This window comes from Agelaius tricolor, unplaced genomic scaffold (assembly GCF_023055355.1).
Source record: "Agelaius tricolor isolate 1412-34295 unplaced genomic scaffold, bAgeTri1.0.p SCAF_16, whole genome shotgun sequence".
In the NCBI taxonomy this organism is placed as follows: domain Eukaryota; kingdom Metazoa; phylum Chordata; class Aves; order Passeriformes; family Icteridae; genus Agelaius; species Agelaius tricolor.
Window position 1 is genome coordinate 16,838,083 of NW_027269276.1, and position 17,367 is coordinate 16,855,449.

Here is a 17,367-nt window from a genome sequence, read left to right on the forward strand (position 1 = left end):
GGTTTTTTTTTTTCCTTTCCTTTCCTTCTTTCTCGCTGGGAGAACTTAATAAATCTTTGAAATCATCAAAAAGAAATGCAGCTTCAACACTTAGAGAGCACGGTTAAGTTACTTCCTGGCAATATAAACTAAGGCTGTAAAGTCAAACATTTCCATGCCATAACACAAGGTAAAAACAAGGGTTTGGGAACAGAAGGAGCAGGAACAGCCCAACAAGGTAAAAATGAGGGTTTGGGAGCAGAAGGAGCAGGAACAGCCCAACAAGGTAAAAATGAGGGTTTGGGAACAGAAGGAGCAGGAACAGCCCAACAAGGTAAAAACGAGGGTTTGGGAACAGAAGGAGCAGGAACAGCCCGACCTCAGCTCTTCCCTCACTCGGGGCTGGACAAACCTGGAATGCTCATGGCTGACTGGAGGTGGTGACAGGGATGTCACTGTCCCCCCTTCCCCAAGCTTTTGCCATGTTCCCCTCCTGCCACATGCAGAATTTCAGCTGTTCTGCTTTGGGGGGCTGCCATGATCAATCTCACCTGCACCGAGGCAGGGACAGAGTGAATGACCCTGGGTGCCACCTCCTCCCCTCTCTCTCTTTCCATCTCTTAGCAATGCTTTGTGCAGCGTTGGCAGAGATGGGGGAACCCCTTTGGAGCCCCGAGAGAGGAGCCTGGTGGCACTCACCAGCTGCAGGACCAGGCTGGGATGCAGACAGGACAGGCAGGACCAGGGATGGATGCAGGCAGCATTTCCATGGCAACACAACAAAAAAGCGGCAGGGCCACAGCTCCAAGAGGAGAAAGGGGTCAGGATAAACTTTGTTGCCATGGAGGGCACAGGGACACAAGTGCTCCAGCAGCAGGGAGGAGCTGAGGTTCCCACCCCAGGATGTGTCACCCACCAGCACCTCGGGGTGCTGTGGGGACCCCAGCTGCAGGTCCTGGTGTCCCTCACCTTTTCCTGGTGCCAGGGAGCTGGGGGTAATTGTGATGCAGAGAACTGAGGCTGTACCGTGCCCTTGATTTACTCTCTCCAGCCTCCTGCTTTCTAAATCTCTCTTTATTAGTATCACCACACAGCAGAGTGCAATTAGCAGTATATTAGCAATAAAAAAGCAGCCAGAGCCAGAAGTACTGCAGGTTATGGCTTTAAATCCTGCCTCTGACAGGGTGGCTGTGGACACAAACCCTTCCTGTGACCCCAGCCCAGGCTGCTGCCATGCCACCCATGCCCACAGAGCAGGAGAACACCAGCACCCCTCCAGCAGCTCATCCCCCCTCTCCAGAGCTTTTATAGGTGCTGCAGCAGAGCTGACACTAGTCCTGGCCACATTTAACCATTTATATTGATTACCCTGTCAGCTCATTTGAATAATTAAAACCAGATGGAGTCCTTTTAAGCATTTAAGGGAACAGCACAGGGAGCATCCCCGGAGCTGTGTGGTTTTGGCAGATGGGTGCAGGGGAAGCTGGGCAGCTTTTGCTGTCAAACCTTCCTCTGGGTGACATCTGCCACCCTGTGTGGTACCTCCCATGCCCCTGCTGTTGGGGATGGGGTGGTGGAATCAGCACGGTTCCCACCCCCGGCCAGATTGGTGGGAATAATTGCTCTTGTACACTGCTACCGTTCCTTAAATAAACACCATTAAAGCTGCCAGCCAGCCACAAGCCTGATTAACAGCAGCAAATAAATGAAGCCAGTGCCAACAGCCCAACGTTCCAGTGTGTGTAGGGAAGGGGGGCCCAGTATCCAGCCCCATCTTGGCATCCTGACCCCCCAGCTCCTGTTCCAAATCTCACCCCCTGCAAAGCTCTCACACCAGGCCTCTTGCCAGGGACCTCTGGCTTCTTAAAATGGATGGGTGATGCCAGCTCAACTCTGGTTACTTGTTATTCCATCGTCTTTTCAAAGGGAGTAAAATATTCCTGGCGTGGTGCTGGTTATGCACTCCTGCCATCAGGCAGGGATGAGTTATTTTACAGAAAGAAGCATAGATTAATACGTCAAATGAAAATGAACTATCGGCAGAATAAGATGAAAATGCAATGGCCAGTGACAGGGAGAAAAAGAGGAGAAAAAAGAAAGCCAGGCTTCTTGGGAGGACAGGAGCATTAAAAACTGAGGAATTGATCAGCATTGGTGAAGTTGGATGGAGCTCAAACACCCTGCACAGGGCAGGGACCTTTTCCTCCTGCCCAGAGCAGAGCTCCACACCCTCACTGGGGTTTGTCCTGGAGACCTGGTCCCACCATCCCCACCTCTGCCTGAGGTCAAGGGCACGTCCCAGGGGCTGGTGAGCAGTGGGGCAAAGCTGGGGTGCTTGGAGCAGTTCTCCTCTTTCAGCACAGCACCCCTGACCCTGGAGCTGCTCAAAGCCTCATGCTCCAGGCTGCTTTGGAGCTTCTGGACCAGCTGCAGAAGGTGACCCTGTCAGTGGGTGTCCATCCCACCACCAGACACATGCCCCCTTTTCCCCAGAACCACCCTGATCTTGGCTGCCCCTCACTGCACCATCCAGCCCTGCCATGATTTCCCAACCACCAGAGATAAACACCACTCCAAAATATTTTTCCAAGGAGGAATGGGTGTGCTCCAGGAGCGGGTCACAGGCACCTCACAATTTACAGGTGTTTATTGTCTGGGACAAGCAGTTGAGCTGAGCTGGTTTTATTTAGACATACTTCCAGTACCTGGAAATAGCTATTTATATGTCCCAGTGTTTTGACATGGTTAGGTGCCTGGATTTTGATGGATCAAACCATGAGCAGCAGGCTGGCAGGTCTCTGTTTCCTTTCCTCCCAGCAGATTCCTGTGCTCAGGCATCAGGGTGGGAATGGGGAGCCCCTCTGCTGGACAAAGTCCATCAGCCTCCCTTACTCTCCAGCTCCTCAGCATGGAGAAGAGGCCAGAAAGATCCCTTTTCCTGCCTGCTGCTTGCTGCCTCTGTCAGAGATAAGAATTAACTACATTTCCCTGCCTTTGTAACTGCCTGGGGAATTTTTCAGCTCCCTCCACCACGGGGTCCACCTGATTTAAGGGGGGAACAGGGATATACTCAGTTTCACATGTGCTAATATTGCAGATGGGATATCACCCCTGAGCACCAAACACACTGCAACAGGAATATTTGCAGAGCTGCTTCCCCATTCCCCAATCCCTGGGGTGCCACAGTCCCTTCCAGCAGCACTGGAGTGGGCAGAGCCCAGCCTGACCATAAATCCTACAGGCCTGGAGCCTGTAGGAGCTTGCACAGCAGAATAAGGGATGGTTCCCTCCAAAAACCCCCCAGTAATTTGGCTTCTCCTGCTCTCTGAAACTTTCAGAGCTGATGGGACCCTTCCAGAGCCAGAGAGGTTGGTTCACCCACACCAGCAAAAAGAAAGAGAGGCTGCTGCCAGCCAGAGGAAGAGGAGCAGGCTGTCCCATCCCCATGGCAGACCCAGCATGCCTGGGCAAGCAGCATCCCCCAGCCCAGGCCACCTCTGCCCTCAGCCCTGTCCTTGCCTGCCCAAGGGTGGCAGGGCTGTAAATGCTTTTGGTGGAGGGGCCTGCCATGAATCACTCTGGATTTACAGCTGAGCTGCAGGAAAGGGAATTATATAACTCTCAGGAGACAGGCTGGTGTGGAACGAACATCCATCAAGCACAAATTCTGGGTTATTTACCACTGCTGGATCTTCCCAAAGGAAACACCCCCTGGGCTGGACAGCCTGGGGATGGATTCAGCCATGGGGGACTGCTCAGCAGGTGGGAAGTTCTGTCCTCCTTGTCAGAGGAACGTGGGGTGTTTAGTCCCCCCTCTGCCCACAGGATGAGCCCAGTGCCCAGCAGAGGAGGGTCTCAGCTCACACAGCCCCATCTGGATCACAGATCCTGGAGCCAGAGGAGTCTGGCAGCAGTGCCAAGCAACCCTTTTTATGAGCAGCACTTAATTATTCACCCTTTTAAAACGTTTTGCATCATAAACCTGGAATGGAGCAGAGGAAGGTGATTGCTCTGCCACTCGCCCTCCCCTGCTGGAGGCCAGGGCTGTGTGCAGGGATGGTGGCACAGCCTGGGGACACCATCCAAGCCAGCACCCAGCCCTGGTGACACCTGCAGGGCCACTTTGCACTGAATTAAGACCCATACAGGGAGATCTAGGGAGGTGAGATGTACTACAGATCATCAAATCCTTGTGTCCTCAACACCGACAGCCTTAAATCAAGGCATGGGAAGGGGGCAGGAGACACTCTCCAAAGCACAGCCTGGGTGGCCACAGGGGTCCCTGTGATACACAGGAGCCAACTTTCCAGACACAGGCTGTATTTTGTTCTCCCTAGGTCCTGGCCATGCCAGGCTGTTGATCCCACCCTTTGGGAACATCACTTTTCTGCTTGGCTGGTTTAGGAGCAGACCTGTGTGTGATGGCCCAAGAGCTAAACTAAACCTTTGTCACATAAATAGCCCCCTAATTGTGCCCTGTTATATCCCTTGAACTTAAGGGAAGTGTTTCTTTAGCTAGAGGAGGATTTGAGCTTTACTTTTAAGGTAGGACTGGCAAATCCCAGGAAACCTGAGCACCCTGGTCTAGTGGAAGGTGTCCCTGCGGGGGGATTGGAACTGGGTGATCTTTAAAGCCCCTGCGAGCCCAAGGCAATCTGAAATTCTATGATGTGAGCCATCACAACGAGCTTCCCAATCTCCTCAGCCCTTGCAGAGAGAAAAACAGATTTGATCTGCCCAAATGCTGGCTTTTTAGGAGGGATTTTGGATCCTCTCCCAACCTGGGAACTTTATATCAGTTCTTTGCCATTTTCCTTAAATTGGCAGTAAAAATTGAGGGAGACTAAAAGTCTGTGATTTGCACTTTGCACATGGGGAGCGGAACAATCTTTTGTTCATTTACTGTGACAACTGCAGCTCAGATTTAATTATTTACGATAATGTTCCAAGGCGCATTAGGGAATGTTCTCTGAGCTCATAAAAAATAACGCCTTGGTGCTGAGTGGCACCTAGCTACAGGCTCTGCTACTGCACTGGGGAGGCACGTGCAGCTCCAGGGATGGAGCACAATCCTCTGCTACCACCTCTCCTGGCCGGTGGCTCCTGCCAAGCACAGCCCCCCTGAGCCATCCAAGCCATTCCCATGTCACACTCCCCACCCAGAGCCCAGGACAGGATCACTCCACCAGCACCCTGAGCTGCAGCAGCCTCTGCACCTGCTCTCTCCAGCAACCCCTGCTCCCCTGGCTGTGTCCATGGGTGTAATTTTATTCCCCTCTGTCGCAGATACCATTTATGAAAAATCCTTTCCTTAGGATTTTTTCCTCCTGAAAATCCTAAGGAGCTGAGAGACCTCAGGAACAAAATGTAAACATTGATTATCTGCTGCTGTGGAATGCAACAGGTGGATCTTTGATTGGCCCGTCTTAGATGTTTGTAATTAATGGCCAATCACAGCCCAGCTGGCTCGGACAGAGAGCCGAGCCACAAACCTTTGTTATCATTCTTTCCTATTCTATTCTTAGCCAGCCTTCTGATGAAATCCTTTCTTCTATTCTTTTAGTATAGTTTTAATGTAATATATATCATAAAATAATAAATCAAGCCTTCTGAAACATGGAGTCAGGTCCTCATCTCTTCACGGTGACCCTGTGAACACCGTCACACCCCTCTCCTGAAATACAGCCTGCAAACCCCCATTCCCTCCTGAACCTCTCCTGAAACACAGCCTGCAAACCCCCATTCCCTCCTGAACCTCTCCTGAAATACAGCCTGCAGACCCCCATTCCCTCCTGAACCCTCCCCCTTGGTTCCTGTTTTCTCTTTGTCCTTGTCTAAACAACCCCTGCCCCACCTCAGTCTGCCTTCCAGCACTTTTTACCATGTCCTTCTCCATTAGTCACAGGAATCAGGGGAGACAGTTGGTATTTCATTATTAAATGTCTCACATCCAATAAATAGATCATTATTCTCCTCTGATTAGCAGCTCCACTTCCATCAGTTCAGAATAGTTATGGGTTTTTTTCCCTTCCCATCTTCAAGGAGTATCACAGTTTCTCCTAAGATCTGTTATAATCAAAAGATTAGAGCTCTGGAAATGTCCTCTGCATACACAGGAAGGTTTTTTCCTTCTCTCCCTCTCTCAGAGTGAGTGTGCTTTGAAACTCTGGCTCCTGGCTCCACGATACTGCCTGTACCTGACCTGGTTTAATTTTAGTCTTGCCCAAATCTGCCACCAGCTCATTTAGCTGCAGCGCTGAGAGCTCTCTATGGAGCTGGCCACAGGTCAGCTCACATACTTTTATTACAATTGCAGAGTCCAAGCATATCCTGCAGCTCTGACCTGGCTCCTGGGTGTTGGACACCTTCCCTCTGAGGGCTGCAAACACCCTCTCCTCCAGCCAGCCAGCAGCACTGGGATGGAGGCAGGAGCTGCACCCCGGGCACAGCTCCTCTCTTCTCACACTACAGGTGTCAACATCAGGCTTCACATCATATCCACAGCTTCAAAGGCTGCAGAGAAAAATCAGAGGTGGATATGCTGTCTTTTGGGACATTTCCAGTGTTTCTGACAGGGCAAGCAGTGCCCTGGAAAGCGCTGACCCAGCTGCCCAGTTACAGCCATGATGGGCCAAGCAAGATGTAAGAGCACAAAAATTCCAATGAATATTCATTTCAAAACTTGCTCAAATATTCCCAAGGTAAATGTGGCTCTGTATTAATTTCACTCTGCACACTGAGCACATTGGTATTGCAGACAGAAAGCTGCACAACCAGATAAAAATAGGTTTGGGGTTCTCTCACCAGGGCAGGACAATTTTAGGCCCCCCCCGGAATGCAGTGCCCTGCAGCTCTCCCTCCTCATGTGCTGAAGGAACATCTTCCCCCAGGCACAGCTCAGCCAGGATGGGGCAGCAGGTCCCACCAGGCTCAGAGCAGAGGGCAATTCTCTTTTAGCTTGCATTTTTCCAGAGGTGTGGAAAAAGCCCCCTCTGAAGAGAGCCACGTAAATGCTCTCACAGGACATTCAGCTCAATTAGCTCTGCTGACCTCAGAGCCAGGCTTCAGCTGAGTCTCACAGGAACAGGGCAGCACAATTAACCAGTGAAGTCCACAGCAGTGAATCCCAGTGGGAGGCAGATCTTCCCCCAATAAACCCAACCACTCGAGCTTCTCCTTCAGTCCCAGCTCCTCCTTCACTGAATCTCTGGATTTTCAACACCCGAGGCCCCTCCTGCAGCAAACCCTGGTTTGTCCCACTCTCCTGACACCCCTTCCATCCATTCCCATTCCTCACACCCTGCAGCTCTTCCCAGGCCAGAACTGGGATGATTTGCAGACATGTCTGTCCTCGAGCTCACCTTTCCATCCCCTCCAAAAACACAAGACCCACTCTTTATGGATGCATCCATCACCCCTGTGTGCTGCTCTGGCACTGATATCCCTGGGAGGAGCTGACAAGTTTGCATCTCTAACAGCTCCTCCAATATTTGTACCCGGCTCCATCCCCGCCTGGCTGCATCTCTCTCGTTCCAGGAGGTCTCCAGGTGCTGTGTGAGGTGTGGGCTCAGCCAAGATCCCAAATCCCTGTGTCACAGCCAGGCCCTCCAAGCGCCACCTTGGGACCAGCTGGCTCCAGTGACATCCCAGACAGCGCCGGGAACGGGGATGAGGATGGCAGGGAGGGGCACAGCACAGCAGCACCTTTCTGTTGATGTTTTCTCCCTTTCACGAACGGGACAGGATTGCCTGGGTTTGTTCCTTGAGCTTCATTCTCAGCATCAGCCTCATCACATGCTTGAGACAACAGGAGGATGGCAAAGCTCACGTACAGCCAGCAGCAGCCAAAGATTTCTGTGTTACACAGCATCTTAAAAACTTTTTAGCCCATAGCATATTGCTAAAGCTTACAGACAGTTGTTTTAACCAATTACTAAAAGTACACACACACCTGCCTCACACAATGCTTGCTGGTCTTCTTTCTATTAACAATACACAATACTCATTATTAAGCTTAAAACCTCTCTTAAAACTGAGATTATGAGTGTGTAGTTTAAATAAAAGTGTGTAATATCACATAGAAAACTTAGAGTTTAAAGTTTTAGAATATAGTAATATATATAAAACTAAGAAGTTTTAAGATGGTGACTAGTTCTTCTTCTTCATGAGTTTAAGTAGTGTTTTATAATTAAACAGAAAAGTCCACATTACAAAACATGAAAGATTAGTTATTGAGTTAAAACTGAAAATAATTTAATTTCTTAATTAAATAGTTTAACCTTAAAAAACCTTATAAAAATAATTAATCGTTTTATACCTTGTTAGTAAAATACTACAAAACTCACAGCTTATAAGTCTATGATATAAATAAAAAATAATAAACACCTAAATCTAAACACAAAACATCAACATCTCAAACACTTCAATCCCAACCTTAACAAAAGCATAACAAACAAAAAGAGAACCAGCATTTAGTGGTGCCCCAGTGGAAATCTCTGCTTTCTCCTCTCAGTGCTGGAAACCAATCCCTTCCATGCTCAGGGCCAGCTGTTGCCTGGCCCTTCTTCATTCCCATAAATCACAGCCCCTCACTTTCCACCTGAAGATGTGGGGAGCAGCACCTTGTGCTCCACGGGTTAAAAGACACCAGGAACTATTTGGGATGGTGGTTGGGGCTCTCCATCCCCTGCCAGAGGGCTACCCTGGCTCTTCCCACATCCCACGAGCACCAGGATGAACCAGCACTGAAAAAACAGAGCCCAGCCAGGAGGGATTTGGGGAGGGGCCAGGACTGAGCTGCCCCCAGCCCTCCCTCCACTCTGCTGAGGATGCTGCAGCTCTTTCCTCATCCCACTCCTTGTTTAGTGGCTTGTTCTGCTCCGGGCTCAGAGGGTATTCCAACCATCTCACTGCTTCTAATCTCTTTGGGAACATTGCTGAGAAACACAATTTCAAGCCTCCTAAGATGTGACATGACTTGTAATTTGAGGCAGAGGTGAGAGCCTACCACCCAAGGGACAGAAAACAAACTGCCTCTGCAGGATTCTGCTCCCAGCCCTTCTCCCCTTCCCAACTTGAGCCCCAAAACCCAGGGCTGGGGTCTCTGGGCAGCCCCCTCTGGCAGGATGGGTCTCTGGCCTCCTTCCTCACACCCAGCATGTCAAAGAGAGCAAAGCAGAGGCTGGGGAGCACCTGGATGAGGAGCAGGATTTGTGGGGCACAGGGGGGATGTGCAGGCAGTGAGGGATGGAGGGCAGGGCTGGGGCCAGCCCCAGCTCAGGGGAGCAGCTCAGGAGGCTGAGTGGCACATCCTGCAGTGCCAGCCCAGGAGGCTGAGTGGCACATCCTGCAGTGCCAGCTGCTGGCACCCAGCCCTGCCAGGAGTCCCCAACACCCAGAGCAGGATCCCTCTTCAGGCACCGAGGGAGCCTCACACCCCAAATCCCAGTGCTGAACGACCCTCCCTTCTTTCCCAAATGTGCTCCCACAGCTCCACCAGGATTCTCTCTCCGTGAAAAGAGCTGTTGGATCAGATCAGGATCCTTTCAGGATTCCTTCCTGAAGGGAGGTTGTGCACAGGTGGGGTTGGTCTCTTCCACCAGGCAGCACTGACAGAAGCAGAGGACACAGTCTCATCAGGGAAGGGATAGGTTGGATATTAGGAAGAAAACTTTCACCAAAAGAGTAATAAAGTACTGGAATGCTCTTCCCAAGGGGGTGGTGGAATCACCATCTCTGGATGTGTTTAAAAAAGACTGGCCATGGCACTTGGTGCTAGAGTCTGGGTGAGCTGTTAGGGCATAGGTTGGACTCTATGATCTTAGAGGTCTCTTCCAACCTCATCATTCTGTGATTCTCTGATCAAGGCCCCAGCTCTCACCCAGCCTCTGGCTGAGCATCCTGTGGGAGCACTCCCCAAACTGGGACAGGGGCTGCCCAGAGCAGCACCAGGTAATTCTGGAACATTCCACCCCAAGTCCCAGTGCTCTGGGGGGTGATGCTGAAACAAGAGGAGAAATAACTCTGCCAGCTGGCCTTCACATTGCTGGGGCCAAAACAAGGGGAGGCAGAGGAGTGGAAACAAATCTGACCTTAAATCTCAGCACCAGGCAAAGCCCATAGAGCATCCCAAATTTCACTCTTTAAAAAACCAAAAGGAAATCTATTATTGATTTTACCAGAGAACACAGGGATTTTGCAGATCCATGTTCGAGTGCTGGCAGGACCCATCCATGGATCTGCAAAACCCTCAAGCCCCCCACGAGGGCCTGCCTGGCAAAGGCATGGAAAGGAAATGAGTGGGATGGAGCTGGCCATGCTGGCACATGTGCCTTTGTTTCACATCAGAGGAGGAGATAATAACCACCTGTGATCCTGTAAATTTTGATTTACACTCCAGCATCCCAAGCAATGCTCTGTTCATGGCTCAGGTGTTAATTGGGAGATTCCTCCTCATTTGTGAATGTAGCAGCTCCCCAGCTTCTTGGCTGGGTGATGGTTTCATTATCATTTCCTATATGTTAGCTTTAAATCCCCAATAATCCCACACGACTGGAGCCCATTCCAAGTGAGCAGTGAAATCCAATTTAGGATCCTATTCTCTCAGACTGTGTAACCAGAGCCTGCTTCGTGCGGGCACAAAAATCCAATTCAGCTTCTTTGCCTCTCAACAGCTGCCCCCATGAGACTTCTCCAGATGAAAAAAGCATAGACACAAAACCCCACAAGCCAGACTTGGAGGTCTGAGCCCCTCTGGGAAGGCAGGCACTGGGGGAAGGGGGTGTGGGGCTGCTCCTGCATCCCTGCCCTGCCCCCAGAGCATCCTGCAGGATGTTCTCTCAAATCATCCCCAGCTCCATCCCCAGGCACTTTCCAGGTAACACTTCCCTCTTACAGCCTATTCCCAATGCAGTTTAGTCCTCTCAGGCTTCTCTACCATTCTCATTTAATTTCCATTAATCCCCATTAACCACACAACACTCACAAGTCACTCCAGTGCAGGATATTTAAAGATTGCCCAAATTCAGTGACTTACCTTGTGTCAGTGCCAGGGTGAGGATGTTCCCTACAGCCCAGGGCTGGAGCCATGCTGGAAAATCAGGGTTGGGAGTCAGTGACAGCACTCCGAAAAACAGAATTTGGGCAAGACTGAGTTTTCAATAGGACTGAATTTCCAGTTTCCTGAATTGTCTTTTCAAGGTCCTGGATTTCAGTCACTTTCTTCTAGAAATGACAGGAAAGGGTTTTGTCACCCAAAAGGGCTGCTGTCCTCACTGCACAGACAGAGGTGGCCAGGAAGGGCTGCAAGGAAAGAATGGGAGCCAAACCCACCCCAGCAGAAATCCTGACTGGATTCAGTCATCAGGCTTTGCTTCACTTTTTTGTCTTTAGATGTGGCACAGCAAACTCACATTTCCTAGGCAAAAAGTCTTTTGAACCAACTCTTCAGTGTTTTGGATGCTTACAAATCACAGGAATGGACATTTTGGAGCATTTCTGGATCTCTGCTTTCAAACTGGGGAGATTTATAGAGCCTGACCTTCCCCACACACTCTGTCTGATGAAGGAGCAGTTCCAACAAGCACATCCCAAAGCTACTCCAAAAATCCATCCTCACAGTCTCCCTGCTCTCTCCTCCTTTCTTTACAGCTGCCTCAGCCTTTCTTCCTCCTCCAACTTGAGTTCTTCCTGTTGTGGTTATTTCCCCCAGGGTCTGGGTTCTCTGGGGATCATCTGCATCCACATGGAGATTTCTTGATCCTTTCTCCACACCCATCCTGGCAGCCTTGGCTTTCACAGGAAAGTCTTCTGGTATGGCCCTGGGCCTTCTAACAAACTAGAAAATAAAAATAACAGTTACCTGCACATGAATTAAATTTGATGTGCCTCCCTGAGACTCTGTGGCATGAGCAAAGTCAGCAACAAGGGGGAATTTTCATCCATTTAAGGAGATGGGGTGAGGAGAGGGATGCATGATTTTGTGGAAGCAGGTACAGCTCCTTCACTGGGGGTTCTGATGGGGGTAGAAGAGGCTGGGAACGTGCATGGGGTCAGCTGGAAAGGTTCCAGGGATGTAGGAGTAGGGACATAGAGTGGAGAAGGCTGAGGAGGTGATGGAATGGCTGAAGCAAACCTGTGCCTCAGGGATGGAGCTCCTATCTCACCTTAAGCACTTTTACCCCATTTCCTTCTCCAACTAGTCACTCTTTGGTGACTCTTGTCCCATTTCTATCGTTTTTACTTCCCTATCTCCATCTGCAGTGTGACCTGGGCACACTCCAGTGCACACAGTCGGGGGTTCACAAAGAGCACATCAAGGGGAAACACAACAGAGGATGCCTTGTCTGGTTTTTTTCCAGTGAAACAGCTCTGTTTGTGCCATGTCAGTGGATGACAGCTTTCCAGGGCCTCAGTGAAGCTGTGGTGGGCTGCAGGAGCTGAGCTGCCAGTCTCCCTGCTTGGAGAGCAGCTCTCCCACATCCCATGGGCACCACCTGAGGTCTCAGCGAGGCTCCATGCACCTTACTGGGTGCTCCAGTCCCACCAGCACCTCCCCACACACAGCACATCCATGGTCCCACCACTATTAGGATCTCAAAGAGGCTCCAGACACCTCAGGATATTTTTCATGGGTAAATAACCTTTTTCCTCCATGTCACTGGCTCAGCTCCAGCCCAGGGTCAATGAAGACAGAAAGTCATTGCCAACTGATGAATTCATGCAAGGGAACAAGGCATTGGTCTCACTCTAGTTATGGGGAGACAGATGTCCACGTTGCAGCTGCTCCTGTCACACCACTGCTAACCAGCACCTTCTACCCAGGCCAGGAAATTCCCTTCCCACCAAGACAAGTCTAAGTACCCACAAGGGGATTATTTCTGGAGGAATCATCTCCACTGCCTGGTGCTTTCACAGCAAAAAGCCAGTGGCTGGCTCCTTCCCACTAGCACATGGATCCTCCACATTACCAGTTTTTATTGGGAATCAGCTGTGCCTGGTCGGGCAGGGAATGTTCACAGAAACCCTGCCTGGTTAGGGGAGAAACTTATCCCCAGGACCTTCTCTCTGACTCTTTCCACAGGCACTGTATTCACAGGAAAATGTCTCAATCTGGGATTCACAGCTGGCCCTCATCCTCCCTCCTGCCATCTACAAACTGCTGCTCACCTTTGTGGACTGCATCAGCTCATGGGAACTCCAACATTTCACCCTCCAGAAGGAAAAGGCAATGACCCAAGCAGAAGCCACCCTGTAAGCACCTCCCTCTCATGTTAGTGAGTGTGGACACCAGAGAGTGCCCACATGCAGCTGAAGAGGCAGTTTCTGCCCCAAAAGCCCCAGCTTTGACCCCTGGATTTCTGGGGCCTCCTCAGTGGATTTGCTGGGTGCTTGGAGCAGCAGCCCAGGTGCTCTGGGGGAGAGAAGGGAAGGGCACAGAGAGGAGCCAGGCAAGAAGGCAGCAGGAGACGGGCAAGGGGAGGCTGCTGTCACACAGAGCAAGAGGGCAGAACACAGGGGTGTCCTTGAGGACACTGCTTGCTCCCTGGAGGACACAGCCCCACTCTGCCACGCAGCCAGGGGGACAAATCCTGGCAGCAACCAGCCCTTGTTACTATGGTGATTGGTGCTGCCTTGCAAACACAGCCCTGTGCCACCAGCTGGTTGTGGTGGGCGAGCAGACAGGCCAGGGATGGTCCAGGCACCCCAGCCCTCTCTGCTGGGCACAGCGAGAGCAGAACCCTGGCAGAGCCCCCAGGGACACAGCCTGGGGGTTCCAGCTGACAAGCAGGTTTAATTGAATGTTTCTCTCTTTATGTTTCTCTTTCCAGCAAATAAAACCAGGGCAGGATAAAAATATATGACGCTGAAAGGGGACACTGCCAAGGAATTTTTATCTGTTTTAATTTGCATTTTACTCATCGTTTGTTTGCAGCACTGTGGCTGCAAAATCGCATTTTTTTAAAAATTTTATTGCCTTTCCTGAGTTTTGTCCTCACCCAGCTGGCAAGTAGTGACTGTGGCCCCTTGCCCCACTGCTGTCCCCCAGGCTGCTCCCACCCAGAGAGAGGTGCAGGTAACCCTGCAAACCACAGCAGGGTGATGCTGTTTGTCCCAGCCTTGTTGTTATTATAGCTTCATTTATACCCTGGCTCCTGGAATTAACAACTGGAAGGAGGATATTAGCCTTTGGATAAAACCCCAACGCTTGAGAGATCCCAGCTATTCTGCCCTGTAAATTTTGATAGAATTTATTGCTCTCTGCCGCATCAGGACCTGAAGGTGGAAATCCAAGGCTCTGCTTTTCTTCTCAGGACAAACTAATGCCAGGCTAGAAATAGTCCAGCAAGAATTCCCCACAACCTCTACTTAGAGCTCCAGGACAAGCCCAATTTCCCTCCTCCCTGCCCAGGCCCTGCTAATTTCCCCAGCCGCCGTGATAAATGGCTGTGCCTGCACAGTGACATCTTTCTAATCTGCTCCAAGACAGATGGGTTCCTCTGCTGGGAGAGAAATCCCACGGCTAAACCTGGCTGGGAGGGAAACCACAGCACTGGAAGCTGGAGCAGTGTGCAAGGGGGGAGTGCTGGGGTGGTGCCATGGCAGCTTTCTCTGCTTATTTATCTACACATTAGATGGGGAGGAATAAGAGCTTTGGGGGCTTCAGGCACCACAAGGTTTGCTGGGGATGGAGAGAGGGATTATGAGCATCTTCCCTGGCCAGGTCAGTGCACCTGGAGCAACCACCACCTTCCCAGGTGAAGAAACACCTTCATCTTCCTCTGGGAAGCAGGTGAAGCAGCAGCCAGGGCTTTCCAGGGTCAGGGCTTCGAGCTGCTGCTGTTTTGGTGCTTCTGGTGTGCTTGCAAATATGTGTTTGGGAAGGCAGCACCTGCACACCTTCCCAGGCTGGTTTAGTGACAGTAGAGATGGACAACAAGAGGCCAAATAGAGTTAGGGTAAAACCCTCCCAAATTAGCACAAGTGCCAGAGCAGGGGGATCAGTCCCCAGCGTGTCCCCACCTGCTTAGACCTGGGTGAGAACACAGCCTGATCTGGCAGTGGGGTCTGCACGGCCCCTGGGGTCCCCAACCCCCGAGCATCCTACCCTGCACTCCGGGAGCATCCCTCTATACATCCACCCATCCCTCCATCCCTCTATCCATCCCTCCATCCCCCCACCCATCCCTCCCGTCGCCAGCCGGGCCAGCGCGGAGCGCTGGTGCCATCTCCTGGGCTGCCCTGCCCGCTGCGGAGGGTCCCGCATCCACCACATCCACATTCCCTGGATGTTCAGGTTCACCGAGGAACCCTGAACACACGCTCGGTGTCACACCCCGCCGAGCAGGGCCGCCCCAGCGCCCTCCTGCAGGCAGCACCCGCACCTTCCTCAGCTCCCAGGGCTCTGCCAACCCAGCTGCCAGGGCCTGCCCTGGGTTTTGTGAGCTTTAGCTCTGGCTTGGTGAGGAAGAGCATTTCCTCAGACACTGTTCTTGTCACATGGAGTGATGGGACAAGGGGCAGGGTTAGATTGGACATTAGGGAGAAATCCCTCCCTGTAAGGGTGGCCAGACCCTGGCACAGGTTGTCCAGAGAAGTTGTGGCTGCCTCACAAAAAAGTTCAAAATTGGGTTGGACAGGGCTTGGAGCAACCTGGGATAGTGGAGGTGTCCCTGCCCATGGCAGGAGCTAGTTGACCTTTAAATTTGCTAGATTGCCTTTTTAAAGTCCCTTTAAAAATAAAGACCCCCATTGCTAGATGACCTTTTTAAAGTCCCTTCCAACCCAAACCCCTCTACAATTCTATTATCTCAAGGTCCCCAAGACCAAGCCCAGCCCTGCCACAGCCCAAGATCCCAAGAGCTCACTGGATACACGAAATCAGCCCGAGCAGCCAGCACAGCCCACCACTGCTCCCTCCAACCCCTTCTCAAGCCCTTACAGAATTCCTCACTCACACAGTGGGGCATCAGCTCCTTAAGAACACATCAGTCAATATCTACCTAGTGTTAAAAGCTGGTTCCTCTGTCTGACAAGCCCTGGAGAAGATGGTGAGCCCGCTGCCTCCAAATCACAGCTCAGTTCCTCTTCCAAGGCATCCTAAATCCCAGCTAAAAATAAATGGGCTGTATTGATTTCCTTTTTAAAACTAATGCTGGGGAGTGATGTGTTCTGTGCTCAAGGAAGAGCAAAAGGCATTAGTCACACAGTCACAGCCCTCCAAACCCCCCACAGATGTAAATAAAACTCACCTCACACCAAACCCCTTCACAGGGTGTGGGGGAGCAGCAGCAGAGCTGTGGGGCTGGTGCAGAGGGCTTGTCCCATGGTCCAGCACAGCTCCAAAGCCCCAGCAGGTGACTTTTCAGGGACTTAGAGCCCCATTCCTGGTCAGAGGCTGTGTGTGAGCTACCCAGGTGGCAACACTGCAAAGGAGCACCAAGTGAAGGGACAGGAGAGGTTTACTCACCCTGCTGGGGACACAGCCTCATCCTCATCCCAGTCTCGGAGGGCAAGGGACTCCCCCAAACTGGGGAAGGGGTGTAGACCCTCTGCCCAGGCCTTGCATCTACCCAGCACCACAGAACAGCTGTAGGGAGAAGGAACAAATGCTGAAGGCACCTGAATTTAAGGGCAGCTGGGGTGGAGGGTGTGGTGAGAGCCCAGGTGCAGCTTGTCAGGACAATTAGCACCCCCTGCCCAGCTGTTTGTCTCCTCAAATTAACAGCACCACAAGTACAAAGTCGGGTTTGTGGGTGGTTGCAGACATGAAACAGACTCTGGACTGTGCTTCTTCCACCTAATGCAGAGGCAGGCAGCATTCCCAACTTCCCTGCAGCATCCCCAGCTCCTTGCAGCATCCTTTTCCTCCTTGACTCCATCCCGAGGCAGGGCAGGCATGTCAGAAACACCAAACAACCCCTGTGATATCCTGTTCTACTCCCCTGGGTGAGCCCAGCACATCTGCCCAGTTGTTTCCAAGCACAGACACCAGGTTCACGTCGCTTTTGCCCCAAGCCCCCCTGCTCCTGGGGGAAGGGGTGCCTGGCCAAGGCTGCAGTCCTGCCACCTCAGGCCAGCCCCACCCTCCACCTCTGGCCAGGGCATTGCTCCAGCCAGGTCAGATCCCAGGGCTTTGTTTCCTTTCCTTTTCTAATCCCTGCAGCACATGGGAAGGCAGATGCTGAGAAGCTAAATCCCAGCAGCATTCATGAATGTGCTCTCTGCTGCCAGCGCCGGATGGGCTATTCCTTCCAGGAGAGGAATGGGCTATTCCTTCCAGGAGAGGAATGGGATATTCCTTCCAGGAGAGGAATGGGCTATTCCTTCCAGGAGCTCTCTCCAATCACGCTCGCTGCTCCCCTCACAGCATCAGGAACCCCCCAGAGC